Source organism: Ammospiza caudacuta, chromosome 1 (assembly GCF_027887145.1).
Source record: "Ammospiza caudacuta isolate bAmmCau1 chromosome 1, bAmmCau1.pri, whole genome shotgun sequence".
Classification (NCBI taxonomy): domain Eukaryota; kingdom Metazoa; phylum Chordata; class Aves; order Passeriformes; family Passerellidae; genus Ammospiza; species Ammospiza caudacuta.
The window spans coordinates 124425474-124444308 of record NC_080593.1 but is presented as its reverse complement, the minus strand read 5'-3'; the positions used below and the strand labels follow the sequence as shown (position 1 = coordinate 124444308).

Sequence of the window (18835 nt, the reverse complement as noted above, 5' to 3'; positions counted from 1 at the left end):
ACTCTCCTGTCTTCTTTCCACAGCTTTAATGAAACCACTGCAGCTGTTCTCCTTTTAAAAGCAAGATCAGCAATCCCAGCTTGACAAAGCTACTGTGCAATATGTTTCTTTTGTTGCTGTTTGGTTTTGTTGTTTTAGGAAAATGTTGCAATCATTATGCAAGATAGGCCTATGTCTTAGGCTACTTCTACAAACATATTTGGCTTCCTTTTTTTTTTTTTCCAGCTACCCTAGTTTGCATGTATTTGTTCTAACTGAATATTAATAGCTCACACTGGTGTTAGACAAGAACATGAACTGTAATTATCCTTCTAATTCTCGCTTTCATACCATATTTCTACTACCTGACACAGGTTCTGTAGTGATTACTTCATTAGTGATGAAGAAATGGCCTAATCAGGCAAAGTATTGCTAGAAAACTCTTGTTTGCCAATACTAGGAGAAAGCATCAACTTTTTGCCTTTCTTTCTTTATGGAGAAAGGTGCATCTGAATGATAGTGACCCAGTGAACATTAGAGCATTAATCACCTCCCTTTGTCTCATCTATGCAAAGCAGGATTAGAGTTAAAATGATGACTGCTTAATCCCTTTGATTTTCTTTTACTAAATAAATATTAATCTACAAATCAATCAGATCCTGTATTATAACGCACACAATATACACTATGAAAGGTTATGTAAATTACACTCAATTTTACAAGCATGCCATTAAGGGAAAGAGCCCCATGTTTTCTCTTTTCACTCCCCAAACTCCTGTTAAATTTGGAAGTTCAAGTTAATAATCCCACTAAATATAAAGCTTAGCTATTGAATCCATATTCCTTTTTCCTCTAAACAACTTCACTGCATCAATCATTTTAGGAATTAATAAATCATATTTACTGTGTTTATTCATATGTCAATACTCCCAATCTGTAAAGCTTTCACCATTTAATCTCTTTAACTCTGACTAAAGTTAGTTTACATTAGATGTTGTTTTAAACTCACATGGAACTAAATTAAATAAAAGCAGCTAGAAAATTAATCCTAATTATCTTCATGAAAAATAGTGCTTCCTGGATCTGTCACCTGTTCTCACACACTATGAAAGAGATCATTTGCATTCACAGCTCTTAAGAAAAAATTACGGATATGTAGGCTTTTGCTTCATTAAACTTAGGTCTAATTTAACGAAAATGTAATATTAACATAAGTAAGTATACTAAAAATACTTTAATGATGTAAAAGAGAGCAGCATAATCTTCTAAAGTGTGAATTATCACAAGCTTTGCGATTTTACTGAAGTCTGGATGTGCCCTCTGTCAGCATATTTGCAAGGTAAGAATGGATGGCAAAAGTAACAAATAATGACTAGGGAGTCAGAGTGGCTCTACAGCATTCACCTAACCACTCTGTTGTCTCAAAACACACTGTGAAATAAACATTACAGTATTTTTTTGCCTGCATGCTAAAAACGCTGCAATTATCTTTCTAAAAGTTACCACGAGGCAGGTACACAAGCAAACAGTCCAGGTCTTGGGGAGACACCACAACTCCAGATAAGTTCAGAAAGAGTCTTGATGAAAACAAAATATAAAGAATCTTGCTTTTGAGCAGATTTACAAGACTGCAAGACTCTTCTATTTATGCATCTGGAAAAAAAAAAAAAGGCTGTGGTATTGTAAATCATGTTGAACATTTAAATACTACTCTATCACTAAGTCAGCCTGGTCAGTGAAAATACAGGATGTTTTTCAAACAGTTTAGTTATTAATAAAGCACTTTTTTTCTAGAATATTATCATGGCAAATTTGTTTTGTACTGCCAAGATCAGCTGGGCATTTTGTTTTTATTATGCATAGTCTTTTGTCATTTTTTTGTTCTGCAAGTTAATTTGACTGCTGTGCATAAGTGAAGTGAGCAATTCAGTAATTAACTTTGGTGTTTTAAAATGTATGAACTTTAATTAGATTTCATTATAAACAAACAAATGTCAACCATAATTATAAGCTCCTTGGTTTAACCACATATTATCCCTTTTCAAACAAACTTGATGTCAGACAAATTAAAATCAAGCAGCCAGCAATTTTGAGTTGAATTTTACATGATCTGCCAGTAACCTGATTACTTTAACTTCAATATCATTACAGGAAAAGTATTTCAAGAAAAATAATTACAAGAATTCCAACAGGAGACAAGCTTAATTGTATTGATTCAAAAGATGCATGTATATAGGAACCATGCTGAAGGAATAATGTTATCTTAAATCTACAGTTACTATTAAAATTATATTGTCTGGCATGAAAAAGGCAATTTGAGATCAGTGTCTGGAAAAGCAGAGATACAAAACTAACTGAAATAATTATCTTTACGCCATTATACTTTAAGCAACAAAATATCAATGAGGAACAACTTGAAGGCATGAAGGTTTGCAGGTTTATTTACTGACTGGTGTATCTATTAGTACCAGGAACAAGTGGAGCTGTCAGGACATAATGAAGGTAAATGATTAGTTAGCACAGAGACTGAGCTCTTCTTCAATGCAATAAGAGTTAATTAAAGTTTACCACCAAACATCAACCAAAGCAGGATGTTGATCAGGTTTCAGCATTAAGTGCAAACAGACAATGGTTGGCAGCAATTAGTGCAGCTATCAAATGACATGCAATTATAATTATACATTTAAAACACCTAAAGGCCTGTGGAAGGGAGGGAAGAATCCCATCAGCTTCTTTGACTACGTACAGTCAAAGTGCAGGAAACAGGTATCAGATATATCACTTCAATATTGTAAATCAATAGAATTAAACAGAAAAAAAAAGGTTGTACAAGCACATTATCTGAAAAAGGACAATTCACTGTACATGAAATGGAAGAAATCTGCAGGCGACTCCTAACAAAGATAAGTACTAGTTAGATTAAATAAATTACTTTGCTGCTGCCACTCACACTGACACGCATAAACAGGGAAATGTTTGGAGTTTAAAGACTGGTGGCTGCAGCTTTATCACATATTTTTATGCCAGACTCAAGGTTACCTGGTATCTTTAGTCCCTGTGGTCACATTCACAGCATGAGAAGGCCCAGAAGGACCGCGGGCCCGAAGCCCATGACCACAAGAGCTGGTTTCACATGCTAGCTGCAAGCCTGCTGCGAGGAAGCCTGGCCTTACCAGAGGCAATTGCCCGGCACCAGAGCCTTGGCCTAGGGCTCTGCCACACATCCCCTCCTCTCCACCCACTCCAATCAGCATGTCTACCAGTCCTTCCTGCTCCCAAACTTATGCCCAAGTTTTGGGGAAGAGCTAGGAAGTGAGAGATTTCCAGCCCGGACAAACGCCGTGCATCGCACAGCAGCAACGCCGGCGCGCCGATAACGCAGAGCACGGCGAGGGCCAGAGCTGCCATCGCCACACGTTGCTCCCGCTCCGAGGCCTTGCGGAATGGTGGCAGCCACCAGACCGGTGAGACAACCGAGGTGACAACGATTTTCTTCTCAGTCTCCCGTTAAAACCAAAGGAAAGATGATAAACTCGCAGCAGCACCTTCAATAGCAACACCAAACAAAGGGAAAAAATGCTCTCAACCCAGCGCTGACAGCCTGCTGAACACCCTCAGCACAGATGTGGGAAGTTAAAACAGCCCCAGTTCTGCAGTATCAAACACACGGGGCACACAGCAAAGCAGGTAAATAGCCATGATTAACTGGTGTAGCCTGAGACAATTAGCTACACAAATCTAGTATCCAGACAATTCTCAGTAACTGCTCCACACACTGGAGATGGAATAACTCGCTCTCACTCACTCCTCTTGGGCTGGCATAGTGCAGGTAGTGTGATTACCTGGTTAAACACCTACACTGTTCCTCATCAGCTGAATAGGTCTGGCAAGAAGGATCCCGACCTCAAAGAAACCAAGATCTCTTCAGCATTTTTATGGACAACACGGTGGGAAAAGCACCGTGCTCTTCCTAGGTATGTAACAGGAAGCAAGACAAAGCTTTCCAGCAGACAAGTAGCAGGTTTCCAAGAAAGCTAAGCTGTGACAAATTAAAACCTGATGATGAGAGGAGCAAAAGGGTTAGACAGTAGGATTCACTGCAGAAGGATACCACTAAAACCATGAAACTCCCAAGATTTAAAAAAAAGAATGGAACTGGCTGCCAAAATTATCCAGAGTTATTGTAATGAATGTGGAAAAAAAAGAACAAAAACAAACAACTAAATTGTAAGGGATATTAATACTTGTTTTTCAGAGGTCTAAAATTTTGCCAAGGTAGGCATATACAATAGGTTATCCTACATCTGCCTACTGTGATATTCTTCAGAAGCATTTTGCACAGACTAGCCAAAGAGACAAAAAGGCTGGCCACAACAAAATCCCAGTCTGGCAATCAGTATGTTTTTATATTATGAATTACCCCCTGAGTAAAGAAGTGTCTACAGCAGGGAGACTATCCTTATATTTTATTTGAACGAACCCATGCAAAAAGATCATCAGCATCAGTCCACATTTTAATGTTGCATAAATTTCCACTGTGTCAAATTCAGTAAACCTTCTTTTAAGATTGTAAACACTGTATTTTTTTAATGCACTTTTTTTTTTTTATAATTTTATAAGGAAACCCACATACATATGCAAAATGCATTAGGATGGGTTGTGTCAGTATGTTGGCTACCAGTTGTGATTTTCACTGGAATGTGTACACGTTCACATTGCTAAAATTATTTTAATAAAATGCTTTACTGCTTTTCATAGTTCCTGGGCTGAAGCCTAGAGCAGTTCTACAGATTTTTTTTTCCCTAACAAACCTCATTTTCCCAACTAATTCTGTTATGCTAGGGATTTGTGCACAGAGTTGGCTAATCCCAGCATTTCCCTAGAGCTGCATCTAAGCTATGGCCCACTCCCAGCACAAAAGTGTCTCCAAAAGCCCTTTCGCCCCCTTCAGCACTGATACACTCATTGGTCCTGACATTTTCACTTCAGCCATGACAAATGAGCTGATGGCTGTGATCAGATTGCACACGAGGACTGCTTTATCAAAGACGTATCATTAACTCTCATCACTGTCTTCCATTATGACTCTTTTGGTCAAATCTGTTGTGAAAATGCAAGCGAGTTTAAAAACATAACCTAAACATAGCAACAAACAAACTTCATTAAAAGGCAGGAAAGAAAACCAGACTCGGACGGGATCAGAAAGAGTCTAGCGTTAACTAAATGTTTCTCGGGGGATTTAAGTAACTGTACTCAACCTCTGCCCCAGTGCAAACATGGTAGTTGACCGTCTTCGAAAGGCCCCTTCCCCCATTGCGGACTGCGAGCACTATTTTGCCTTTTTTAGAGAAACAAAAATACAGCAGCAGCCATCAAATATGTCTAAAAACAAAGTCAACTTTTTTTTTTCCTTTTTAGTCTCTGAATCACTTCACATTCTGTGTGTCTGCTCTTATCAAAATATGTTTCTCAAATAAATCCCTTAAAGAATATAAAATTTTCATTTGAATCACAGCCACATAATCACACTGTTTTCTGACTCACAATAAAAACACCAACATAAAGCACTGTCTGAAACGGAAATCGCTCAGCTCCCTATGAATACCACAACCTTTCTGTCAAGTTAGAACCTAAGTTCCAGTTGCACGGTTCTTGTTACATCTAGAGGGTTTACAAAGTATATATTTGTTGTAACGTATTCTAGCAATTCATCTGAGAATACACATCTAGCAGAGTCAACTGTAACACAACAGATCTCGGGAATGAAGGTCATGCTTTGAGATAAAGTGCTATTCACTTTTGGACCATGCAAGAAGCTCTTTATTCCTGTTCTTATTGGCATCAGTTCCCCCTTACCAGAGCAACAACAAAGCCAAGTGCTCGTGTGAGGTTTATGAATAAATCAGAGGTGAGCCACTTTAAGTGCTGCCCATGATTTCCTTGTTGACAGTGAGCACTTAAACAGGCTTCTATGACCAGCAACTCCTGGCAAACCTTAATGGCTCCTAATCTGTACCCTGCTTCATTTCAGGAAAGAAATGACCTACCCCAATTTTTCTCAAGTCTTCACCTTTTGGGCAACTACTGTCTTGCCTTTTTAAGAAATTCACATTTGGGGACTGTCCTGTTTCAGTGCCAAGTTTTCACATAACACACAACATAAAAATCACCATTTTCTTCCCTGAAAACAAATGACAGCTAATAAAATATTATTATGCTGTGCAGCCTAAGTAATTCCCAGACAAACCATTACACAATTCAGTGTTTGTTTAAATTGCGTAGATTTTTAAATGAACCTAAAAGATATGCAGTATATTTGCCTCCAATTATTAAAATCATGTAAAAAATATGCTGAGAGCAGATTCAACCCTTCTATACAGCTACAGCTGAAATCAGGAATGTTTATAAATCATTACCACAGAACGTATTTTAAAAATTCAAACAGCCTCAAAATCTATTTTTAAATAATAATAACATTGAAAATAAAACTAATTTCAACAGTAAACTCTGTGCTGGGTCAAACAAATCTGGTCTGGGAACATTAGAATCCAGCTGTGGCATGACACTAGGTGCTCCAGTATGTACGTCTCTGATGCACAAAACCACTCAGAGAGCTACGCTGTTCAACATTAAAGCTGTATCCTGCATGGAGAATAGATTTCAACATGGAATGAAATTCTTCATTTTTAAGTACTCTCTCTCCCTCACAACGCCTCTTCTTCCCCCCCGCCCCCCCTTTTTGACATGTCACCATCTCCAGATGGCTGAATTGACTCTGTAGTAGCTGAGTTATTGTCAGGCTCCCAGTTTCTGCTATATTTAAATAGTAACATTTTTTTGCTCTGCTGTCTCCTGTTGCCTTTCTACCCACTCGGGGAAAAGCTGTGATTTCAGTGAGCGCTCCCCCCGGGCCGGGGGGCGGCTGCCTGGCAGCCTGACCTGCCGCTGCTGGAATTGCGGCGGGTGCCTCAGCAGATGACGCTCTTCTTCGCAAGGGCCTGATCCAAACCTGGGGAAATCGATCAGGCAGCGCTGGACTTCGCAACAGGCCCTCAGTCAAAACTGGAAACTGCAAAAATGCTGCGGAAAGCACCCAGCAAGTGAGAGAGAAATCCACGGGCCAGACCAGTTAGGACTCAAAACTCCAGTGATGCCTTACACTGTAACCGAAATGTCTGTCCCAGTGCACTGCAGACAACTCAGTGAGAAATCATATTTTTCTTCCCTACAGAAACCAGTTGCTGCCGCTGGAAAAATTCCCAAAGCACATCGCTTTGTTTTAGCAGAGTGGCTCATGGTTTTGTGTGCATGGGATGGCACTTCCCACCCCAGAGATAACTGCACTCCAACGGCAAAAAAATAATTTTTTTGCAAACAGCTGTGAAAACTCAAACGAACTGAGAGATTGAGGGATGACATATGCCATATAACTAAATAATTTATTTTAGAAATGTTACATTTTTTTAAATTTAAACTCTTGGTGCTGTAAACAAAATCAATAACCTTATTTCAATTTAAAAAAAAACCAAAAACAACAAAACAGAAAAGGACCTGAGTAAAATCCACAGGAATAAATTCCCTTTTTAAGGAGCTACTTTTCACTCAGAACCTTATTTTCTGGAGTGGGGAAGTCATGGGAAGTGTTAGGTGGTAAACAAGGAGAATCTTAATTAAAGGTGGACAGCCATAGTTTCTCAAACAGGCAAACCACCTGCATTTGAAAACATCATGTAACAGCTGGCAAATCCAAGGATATTTCTTTCCCCTCTCTTGCTATAAAAGCTCTGGTTCTCTGAATACCAAAAATCAAAGGACCATCCCGAACAGATAGACAGAAGGAATGTTTTGCCATGAAAAAGAGATTATTCTTATCTGTTACACTACCATCTTCTGGGACAAGTGTGGAAACAACTGGGATTATTCCAGGTTTCCATCAGTGCCCCAAACACTGGAGCACTACCAGTGACAGGTGCCTTGTCATCTCAGATTAGGTGAATTTATAAGGCAGCCTCAGTGTCAAAACAGGGAGGAGCAAGCCTTCAGCAGCAGCCTCTCACAGACCTTCAGCTCTGCTGTTACCTGGTAAAAGGAAGAGAACTGACCCCCTCTCAGCCTCTCTGGGAAACCTTTTACTTACAGACCTTCCAGTGCCTTCCTTAAAAATGGAAATGGGAGCAAAAAAAGAGGAGACAAAACCTTTTGAATTTAATTTCATGGAGTTATTGTCAAGTGGTAACTACAGGCCAGATTCTTTTTCCACTAATATCAAAACTGTCTGTCTTGCCAGTTTTACACCCATATTATTCCTCTCATTTCAGGGCAATAATTGTTGATTTAGTTTAGGGTGAATGGGAAGAATATCGTTCTTTTGGTTATATGTGTCATAGGCACACATCAAGACAGGCCTTTTGTATGTATTTCTTTGTTGCAGAAACAGAATATTTGTCTATTTGAATGCAGTTTTAAACATATATCCAGTGTGCACGTCGCTTGTTCTGCAGACACTGCTGCAGCCTGTAGGGTAAATGTTTGTTTTCAGAGTCACCATGGTCTTTCATGTACATACAGCCTTTAGTTTGTGAACTATTGACCTGAAGGACCATAACACCTTCTTAGGAGCTGGGATAACTGATCAGATCACTGTGAGTATTAAAAGTCTGCTAGATTTATCTGTAAAGAGATGCCAGTTTATGTGTCTTTAAATTTTTTCTCAAAAATAAAAAAAAGCAAATTGAATATAATTCAGACAAATTACAATATAAATATATATATATATATATATATATATATATATATATACCCATTTTCTTTTTTTTTAATTGAAAGCCAATTCTGAGTAATGTGGACATAAAACAGAGTGTCTTGATACAGGAAACTTTCATTTTGACCTTATAACTTAGTTAAACCATTCCTCAGAATATTTTTTTTAAGCTGAAAATGTAATTCCTCAACAAGTCTGCCATATTTCAGGCTGTCACAAACTTTTCTAGTTAGTTTAGAACACAGCAAAAATTGCAATAATAATGAAAATAGTGGTATAAAACTGCCATAGAGTGACTATTAAAAAGGAATAGAGTGGCATGCCTTATAGACCGAACTTCCTGCTTTTATTTATGCAAAACTAGTTTATCTCTACAGGTCTGCAAAATCCTGCCATCAATACGTGTGTTTATTACCCCTTTCAAAAACAACAACAAAGCTCAACAACTACCAAACAAAACCTACTAGGTTTGTCATACCTATTCGGTAAAAGCAGCTCATACATGTCTTTCTTAGTTTCTCCTATCTGTGCATATGTTCACATAAACATATTTTGTGTTACATCTTATTCTTTAAAATCTGAATCTCAGAATCTTGGTGTGCTGGGATTCTGCCCATTCAGAAAGAATGCAGACATCACATAAGTTATTATTAACCCATGTGTTATCCAGTTCTACAGTGGCTGGAACTTTGCCAGAGACAACACATGGTGCTTGGTTAACAATATTTTAAAATACAAATTAATTTATTTTTTTAATTAACACATTTTTCTTACAGAAATACACTAGTAAGATCTTCCCAGAAGGAAAGGCATACCTCAAGCATATTCCTTTCAAAGAAGTTTTAAGGAATTTCATAAGGAAAGCAGCAAAACATTCTAAAACCTCCAGAAGGTCTTTATCTTTAAAAAAGAGATTTTTTTTTTGTGACTATTCTTCCCAAGCACTGGCTGCATTTACAGTTTTGGTTCATTTATTCATAAGCAATCCTAATTTCTTAGAGGCATCTCCAATGTTGAAATATTATCAGATCAAGCCCAGTACCGAACTAGCAAGCATTTACAAATAAATTTTCTGCAAACTGGAAAAAAATCCCCAAAACAAGTTAATATTTAGTCTGACTACCAAGAGTTTTCCACAGTAGCTCTAAATCGGTAATTATGTTGACCTGATAAAAAAGAGAGCCTATTTAATATGCACACATACAAATAATTATTCACACTGCATTTGATTTACATACATACAAAAGAACCACTTCCCACTTTCAAAAGTGGCTCAACACTTATGGTATTTTAACTGCCCTAATTACTGTTGAGAGAACATAATTAGAAGCACTGATCACATTGTCAACAGCTAACCAGTTGCAGCCCTGGCTGGGGGCCTGATCCAGTGCTGGCTGGAGGCGGAGGGGGCCAGCACTGATTGCAGGAGGAGGCCAGGGCCCTTCTGGCCACCTGAATCTACAGGAATCCAAATGTTTTAACCGACCTGAGTACGCTGACACAGTCACACTGAACACCCCGCTCCTTACGTGCATGTATCAATTGCTATTTCGGTAAGCTTTCTCTGTTTTCAAAGGCGAGCAAAGAGAGTAATTTTTTCCCCAGCAAGGCTCCTATACCACTTAAACACTTAGCACTGAGTCAGAATTCATAACTTTTTCCAAAGGAGAAACAGTTTAATAATTAAAACAGATATTGACTAAACCCTGCTTCCCTGAATGCCGAACTTTTATTAGATTATTATGTGTTGATGCATAATTTCCATTGGCAACTTTTAAAGCAGCTCCTTCCCTCCCTGCCGGCCCCTGTCCTCCCTCTTTCTTTCCCCCAAGCAAAGTGCTGGGAATCCTTGATACCCAATAGTCAATATTTGGTTTGCCTGTCATGTTCCTGGAGCTCCCCTCCATACAAACCTGTGCTTCTTATCCTTTCGCGGCACTACTCTCGTACGTGTTACTTCTCATGATGATGTAAATTCAGGGCATCTTAGCAATTTGCTAAAATCTGAGCTTCTGCTTGTTTTCTCAAGTCTTGGACAAACATAACTTTGGGGAGAGCTGAACATAGGCATAAAGAAAGAGGAGCCTGCATTTTCATCTTCCTTTCATCTCAGTCATTCAGTCAACCATTCAGTGCCCTATTCAACAGAGCTTTTCATTATGCAAAAAAATGCTAATCCTTTTCCGATGCTTTCACACTTGTATAAACCCCCATTCCTTCGACTGAAAAGCAATTATATCAGTTTACCTTTCTGTCAAAAACAGGATTAATATTCCAATACCAGAATCTCCTTTATTTTCCTATCTTTTGCTTTAGGAAACTAGAGATTATTAGTGGCGGTATTCCTTAGAGCAAGAATACATTATTTTAAATATGATTATTTTAGCCAAAGCACGAGGGGGGAGGGGGAGGGAGAGAAAAAAACTTCAGTTGCTGCGGAAACTCTTTTCAGTGACAGAACTGACCTTCCCTTTGCAGAGGCCTGAATAGAATGAGCCTCACTCTGGTCTATTAATCAGAAACAAATTATGAAAGAATGTGGCTGGACTGGTTGACACTATCCTGTCTTGGGAGACTCAGTAACAGCCTAGTAACAATGTCCTCTTCATGGGTAATGAACAGCCATGACAAATGGGGCAGAGAAACTATTTATTTGCATATGCAAATTCTCACACAAGGGAAACATGTACAAACAAGTGTCATTGTAAGGTGGATTAGGCAAACAACGCTTTCTTTTTAGGACACTCTGCAGCCCAGAACATTAGTCAGCACAATTAAACCAGTCTCCATGGAGACTAATGAAATTTCACCATGGTATGAGTTAAATTAGATAGCTAGTTATGTGTTTTCACAATCCAACTTGAAATCCATTATTGTTTCAGAACAATACAGCAATTGTGCCTGGCTGATCTTTGCCAGCTCAACAAGCTCCTAAGTTGACAATTTGCATATGTTAATATAATTAAGCACTAATTACATGAAACTTGTACATATTCACATGCACTTTCCCTGGGCGCTTCTCAGTTTGAACCTTGGCCAAGTCTTTAACCCTTTGAATGAATTTGGAGTGGCAAAGCTCTGCCTTCTGGGTACAGCCCCAAGACAGATGCAGAAAAGCTCTTCATTTATAAACACAAAGCTTAACCTGGCTTCTCATATTTCTATCAACAGGCTAGAAAACATTTTTGTGTGTGGTGGGGTAGGAGAAAGGCCAAGAGGTGGAGGGAGCTGGATTGGAAGTACTTTAGAGACCCAGCTCTGGTGACCTTTTTGCATATGAAAACACAAATATTTACCCACCTAACAGGTCACAAACACATGTATTGCCATTGTCACAGGTCTTCAAGACTTGAATTCTCAAAAACTAGACTAGGTTTTATGTCAGGGCTCTCAGATCCGCAGAAATGGGAACGAGAAAAGGAAAAAAGAGCAAGCAGTAACTAATGAGCTTTACATAAATATATGCAGAGGCAATTAAGCAGTGTTAATTACTATGACAGCAGTTAATTGAATATAATTAGATATTTTAAGCTACTGACTAAGGCATAGTTAAGATTAATTTTATTGAGATTAATTGTAAATAAGAATAGATTAACTGTGTTTTGACAGGCATAAAAAGTAGATCTGCAAATTAACTAGGAGAGCAGAAACTAGCACAAAAATCATATATTATCTTAATGTCACACCTCAGAATCATCTGCTCAATAAACATGACTTTTCAAACCCAAACAGACAGGAATCTTGAAGAAAAACAAACAGCTTGCAGAGATTAAAGAGCCTTTTGTCCTTTTTCATGTGCATTTCTTTTAGCAGACTAAATTAAGCGAGTCTGGTGTACGTTTTTAGGAAGGAACATTTCACACTGAATGGAAAAAATGTTCTATCACATATGAAATTCATGCAGCTGTGCGGAACCTAGTCCAGATGGTCTAAGACTATAAAACAACACTAAATGATAGACAGTAGGGCCTTCCCAAGATTATGTGATAAAGTCACAACCTCATATTTTGACTTAAATTTTCTGTCATGTATTGTTTCCTTCCAGATCAGATATCTCCATTTTAATTTTTAACTAATCCTGAATATTCAATGGAAACTCTCAATAAACATTAGTGATATGCACACGAGCATAAATCATACAATATTTGCAAAATGCCCCTTAGCTTCATAAAAACAATGCTGAATTCGAAGTCTCCTGGTTCTCCCACAACACTAAACTGCTCACACCACTCAGCTTAAAGAGGTAAAAACGCCTGCGTTTAAATATGCTTCAAAAACACACCAAAACACATTCTACCAGCAGATTAATTCATGCATGCTGCTTAAGAAAATTAACAACAAGGCTGAAGAATGCTGAACAAATCACTAATAAGAAAGGAGCTTCAATTGATTTTGAAATAAATCAATAGGTGATTAACACAATATTTTTAAAGCAGTAGAATGTATATATATAATATAAGCACATATATTATATTTCCAATACCTTTTTAGCTCTTAATCGAACAAGGGCTTTACAACAGTGAGCATGTCCCTATATTGACTATCAACTTCTTTGGAATGCCTTTAGTCTTTTATAACGAAAATCCAAAAAATGGTCTGTGAAACAAGGCTACGACAAGCCATTCTGCAGTGAAAGATTTTAAATCATCCAGCCTCTTCTAATAGACTTGAGACTTATTGAGGTAGAAACCATAAAAAATGAAGAAGGGAAATTTAATCCCTGAAATATTGATTTGCACATTAATATCATATAGGCAGAGGGCAATTTGGCTTCATGGAAATGACACATTGTCGACCCTTGGTGAAGTCAGAGCCAATCTAACTGCTGAACATGTCTGAATCTCAAGAGTTATTAAGGGCTTCCCTTCTTGCCTTTATGACTTTTCTTCAGCCTACCAATGCAATCTTAAATGTATTATCTTTAAGAAATAATTGTAAAACCTCAGGGGTTTTCCAGTTAATGGAAGGGAGGCTAAACCACATCAGATTCTGAAATGCAACATTAAACCCTTGCAATCAACAAAACCACCTCAATTCTCATCCATCCAGTGCAGGATCTAATATTGTTATTAGAGATAATCAAATTTCATTGTGTAAATTTAGGCTCATGGTCAGAATGGAAGCAGTAAATTCTGCAATATTAAACAGTGATTTTTCTCAGCCTCCTTTATATGTTCTTTGATGGTGCACTATCTTCACAAATAAACCAAAACTATTCAAAAATCAAGGTACACATCTGTCGCCCTGTTCTGAAAGATGCACACAATGTCGTTTGCCATCTCCACAGCCTTCCTTCAGTTTTAACTTGATCTAGCGGATAAGTTCCATTTTAGAGAATAATAAAGCAGTACCACTGCATAAACCAAACAGCAGGTACTATTACTGTGACTTACACAGATGGTTTACCTGACCTTTCTTTGTTCCTTGGGTAGGTTTCACTTTTGCAGATTTATGACTTTTCCTTCTATATTTCATTGACCCTCTATGTTCATTATCATAAAAATGAAAACTATTGAATACATGTTTATGTTGGCAAAGTCCAAAAAGCCCACGACTAAAGGATAAAGAGATGCTACAATGCACTGTGTGGATCTCTAGATCGTACACTATAAATATTCAAGCACAGATAGCACGAATAACTGAATAATCCTGGTGAGCCTCAGCTCTGGAGCCAGGTGCAAGAGGTTAAAACAGCTGGCTAGCCATCTTTTATTTTGTGTGCCTTCTACCGGCTGAAACCGCAAACCCTGAAAACTAGCAGATATTCCCTCAAGGTTGATAGTCTGATTATTTTTCATTTCAACCAGTTTAGTAGGATCCCCCAGTAAAGACAGAAACTCCTTAAATACAGGCAGTTGAATAGGAAGTGGAGCAATGATGATTAAGACTCTTCCCCCCCACACACCCCCCAACCTTCAACCCCCCGTTTATTTCCACGATCTTCTTTGTGCACCTTCCCATCCAAACGTTTGTATTCCTTATTTCAAAGAAAAGCACTCCGGATCGTTCTGTCAGTTTTGCCAGTAAATATAAAGTAAAACAAGTGTTGATGGCACTGAGAGTGTTACATACCCAGGCTGTGTTTTTGCATTGCTCTCAATGGAAGCGATCGATGCCCATGTCACAGTCGCGTCCCAATCGCAGCCAAGTCTCTGCCTCAATCTAACCAACAACAGGCAGGGCTGCAAAGGCTTCTCACTACCTCTTCCATCCATCCACCACCAAACTAAAAATATAATGCTACATATGATCTTTTTAAACACTCCATCACTGCTCCTAAGGATCGAGCCACTGCAAATCCAGGGGAAACACGATTGAAAAAAAAAAATACACCATCAAAAAAAAAACACCCTCTCAGCAGCCACCCCAAAAGCACCCGAGCCCTCTCTTTCCACTCTCGCTCTCCTCCTGCCAACTACATAATCCTTGATAAAACCGAAGCAAGGCTAATAAAAAGAAAATTAAAAAAAAAAAAAAAAAAAAAAGAGGAGGACGGAATGGAGCCGAGGAAATGCAACTGTCAGAAAACGGGATGGTCAGACTTCCTGAGTGAACCTGCCTGTGTCTGGCTTAATGTAAATCTCCACCATCTTCAGCCTGGCAAGTTGTCTTTTGGTTGGGCTTTTTTTTTTTTTTTTTTTTTTTTTTTTTGGTGGGGAGGGGGGTGTTATGTTTGCGATCTCTGCCTTGGTACCTAAGGAGGAAGAGGAGGAGGAGGAGGGTGTGTTACTGAATGGTGGCTAAAGCCTCCTCGGGACGGCGCTGAGGTGAAACAGGCTGAACCCGACTGATGTGGCTCCTCTCTCGGTTGGACCCAGTGCCCTAAGCAGCCGATGAGAGACCCCCGGCCGCCCGGCTCGCAGGTAACAAAAGAAATACCAACCCGTGTGTTTTCTGCTGCCGCTGCTGGGGAGGCTGTGGGGGTGGGGGGGGAAGAAGATGCAGCAGGGGAGGAGTGGAGGGGAACCGCCGTAAGTTGGCATCGGATGGGGGCAAACTTAATTAGCAATTTTGTAGGAAATTTCATGTCAGGAAAGACGGGGAAGCAGGGACGCGTCTGCCATTAGCCGCCGTGATGGGAAGGGATGCACTTGATTCTGGCACGAGCAGTTAGAGCAGGAACCAAACTGCGGCTCGCTGTTTATGAGCTTTTTTTTTCTCTTTTTCTTTTTTTTTTTTTTTTTTGTTTGTTTGTCTGTTGGCTGTCTTTTTTTTTTTAATACACCTTAGAGCCCTGTTCAAAAAAAAAAAAAAAAAAAAAAAAAAGGGCGCCTGTCCCGCAAAACAACCACCACTCCCTTTCAAAAAAATCTCAGGAAGGCTTCGCTGAAAGCAGTCCCTGACCCTGCCCGCGAGAGCCTTTCCTACGGAGCGGAGCGGCGCGGCACGGCACGGCACGGCACGGCGGGGATGCCGCGGGCTCCGCCGGCGCCCGGCCGGCAGCCGCCCGCAGGCAGCGGCAGCCGCGCATCCCCACATCCCCGCCAGCGGGGCCGCTCCGCGCCGAGCTGAGCCCAGCTGAGCCGAGCCGAGCCCAGCCGAGCCCAGCTGAGCCGAGCCGAGCCCAGCCGAGCCCAGCCGAGCCCAGCCGAGCCGGGCCGGGCCGGGCCGCCTCCCCGCGCCGCGCGGCGAAACTGACAGAGCCGCAGAGCGCACTCCTAACGGGCTCCTCTTCCAACGCTGCCAGAGCCGGCAGGCAGCAGCGCGATCGCCCTGCGCGCACACGCACAGACACACACACAGACACACGCCCGCACGGCCACCCTGCCTCTGCTCCTGAGAAACCTACCTGCAAAAGAAAGGGGGGCAGAAGGAGGGGGGGGAGAGGGGAAAAACACCCCATAACCTTCCCCTGTACACACGCGCGCAGTCAGGGTCCCCATTGCCCTGCTGGCATCCCCCCCCTCGCCCGAAAGCGAAAGTTTGAGAGGCCGAGAGGGGTGGAGATGAGGAGGAGAGGCAAGGAGGGTGGGAGAGCAGAATGTGCCTTCAAAAGGCACCTCAAAGTTTTGGGGGGACCGAGCTGCAAAAGAAGAGTGCGAGCTCTAAAGGGGCTGGCGAGGGATGACTTCTGACAGCCGTACCGTCGTTCCTAATCTGACAGTATTCCCCCCCTCCCCGAGCTCCCTAGAAAAAAAGAGCGAAATAAAAAGTGGGGGGCATCCCCCAAACCTCTTCCGCAAAGCGAGCAGGGTCCTCCACTTAATCTGAAAGTTACAGCCCGAAAGAGGGAAAAAAAAAAAAAAAAAAAAAAAAAAGGAAAGAAAAGAAACCCACAGCCCCAAACCAAAACAAAAAAAAATACACAAACAAAACGTAATCCCCGGAATAAAAGAGAAAGGCAGTAAGAGAAAGAAAGAAGGGAGAGAGAAAAAGCAGCCCCTCCTTCCGAAATGAGAGCAAATACTGTACCTAAAAGTGGGGAAACAGGCAGAAAAAGGGGGGAGAGAGAGTGGGGAGAGGTACATGGGATCTGGGGATGTGAGTGTGTGTGTGTGTATGTGAGAGAGAGAGAAAGAGGCACAGAGAGAGGGGGAGAGAGAGAGAGAGCGAGAGCGAAATATCAAAGATTGTGCAAGATCAGCCTGGAAAGATAATCGATACTCGACCTAAATTTAACACAAACTACTCAATAAAAGTTAAAGAAAAAACTTACTTTCCATTTCCCCTCGCAGTTCCTACTGGATCTTCGCCTCTCTTTTTTGTTTTGCTTTATTTACTTAACAGCTGATCACATCCAAGTAAACGAGAGAAGGTTCATTAAAAAAATAATAAAAAAAAATAATCCTCCAACTTTATTGGGTGAAAATAAAAATGATTGAGCAAGAAGTGGGGGGCATGGAGCGGTCCTTTGGGGTCCGGGAGTTGTTAAAGCATGTGCCGACCGCGGTCTCGCTGTTTGGTTGTGAAGGGGTTGGGAAAAGGAGGAAAGGAAATGAAAATCCGATATGTCTTTATTCTGCTAATTATTATCGTTTTAGCCCTGTTTAAAAAAATGGCTGATTAAGTTGAGTGCGCATGTCTTTGTGTGTCTATTCCCGATATGCACTCTGGGAATGAGAGAGAGAGAGAGAGAGGGAGAGAGAGGGGAGAGAGAGAGAGGAGAGAGAGAGTAAAGAGAGCGAGGGAGAGCGAGGGAGAGGGAGAGGAGAGGGAAGAGGAGAGGGAGAGGTGTAATTAGTGAGGTGATCAACATTCTCCGGGCTGCAAATGACGCGCAGCCCCGGAGCCGGAGGAGCCGGAGCTGCCGCGGCTGCCGGGGGCTCGCCGGGGCTGCGGGAGCCACAGAGCCAGCCCAGAGAAGAAGGGGTAGCAGAAGGGAGCTCATGGATACAAACACAAGTCTGCAAACTTCATTAGTAACACAGACACACACGCACAGGCACACAAAGTAGATGGCTAGGGAAAATTAAAAAAAAAAAAAAAAAAAAAAAAAAAAAAAAAAAGAGGAAAAAAAAAAAGAGGGTGGCAGACTTGCTCTTTTAACTGTTTGGAAACTTAAAAAGAAACGGGTCCAAATTAATTATTGCATCAGGGAGATATTTCTGTCTGTCTGTCTGTCTGTTCATCTCTTACATTTTCTCTCTTTTAATGGGGCTTTAATGAAAAAAAAAATTACATCCCATTTTTTCAATGGGCTAATGAATGTATGACACATCTGCAAAAGGAAAGGTAATATATCTAGGATAGGGATAAAGACAGGTTTATTTACACATGTGCACACAAATGCATACATGTGCACGCTCACATCCCACATCGTATTTACACATATGCACATACACTCAACATACACAGAGTCACACAAAACACAGCACACTTCATTTGTTGACCGCTATGTAATTGCTTGGAGACACCAACAAAGTAAAAAGCAAAGCCTTACAGAATATACAATATTAACTGTAAACAGTCTTATCAAAATGAAGTAAATATCAGCCCAAGGAAAGGGTCTCTTTGCATACAATCCAGGTTTCATGCATATACATGCATCATCTTCCAGTTTCCCTGCAAGTATTGATATTTTATTAATATTTTATCTGCTATATTTTACCAGACATATTTCATTCTTGAGGAGAGGGGGACACACTATTATGATGA

General features: G+C 40.4%; 1 protein-coding gene across 1 annotated transcript in view; it reads right to left on the bottom strand.

Moving 5' to 3' along the window:
- Positions 1-17595, bottom strand: part of ZFHX4 (zinc finger homeobox 4) — a 148984-nt gene extending 131389 nt beyond the window's left edge. Inside the window, exon 1 of the mRNA XM_058813733.1 lies at positions 17397-17595. The gene's annotated coding sequence lies outside the window, so the exon portion shown is untranslated. The remainder of the gene's footprint in view (positions 1-17396) is intronic.
- Positions 17596-18835: the final 1240 nt, after the last annotated feature.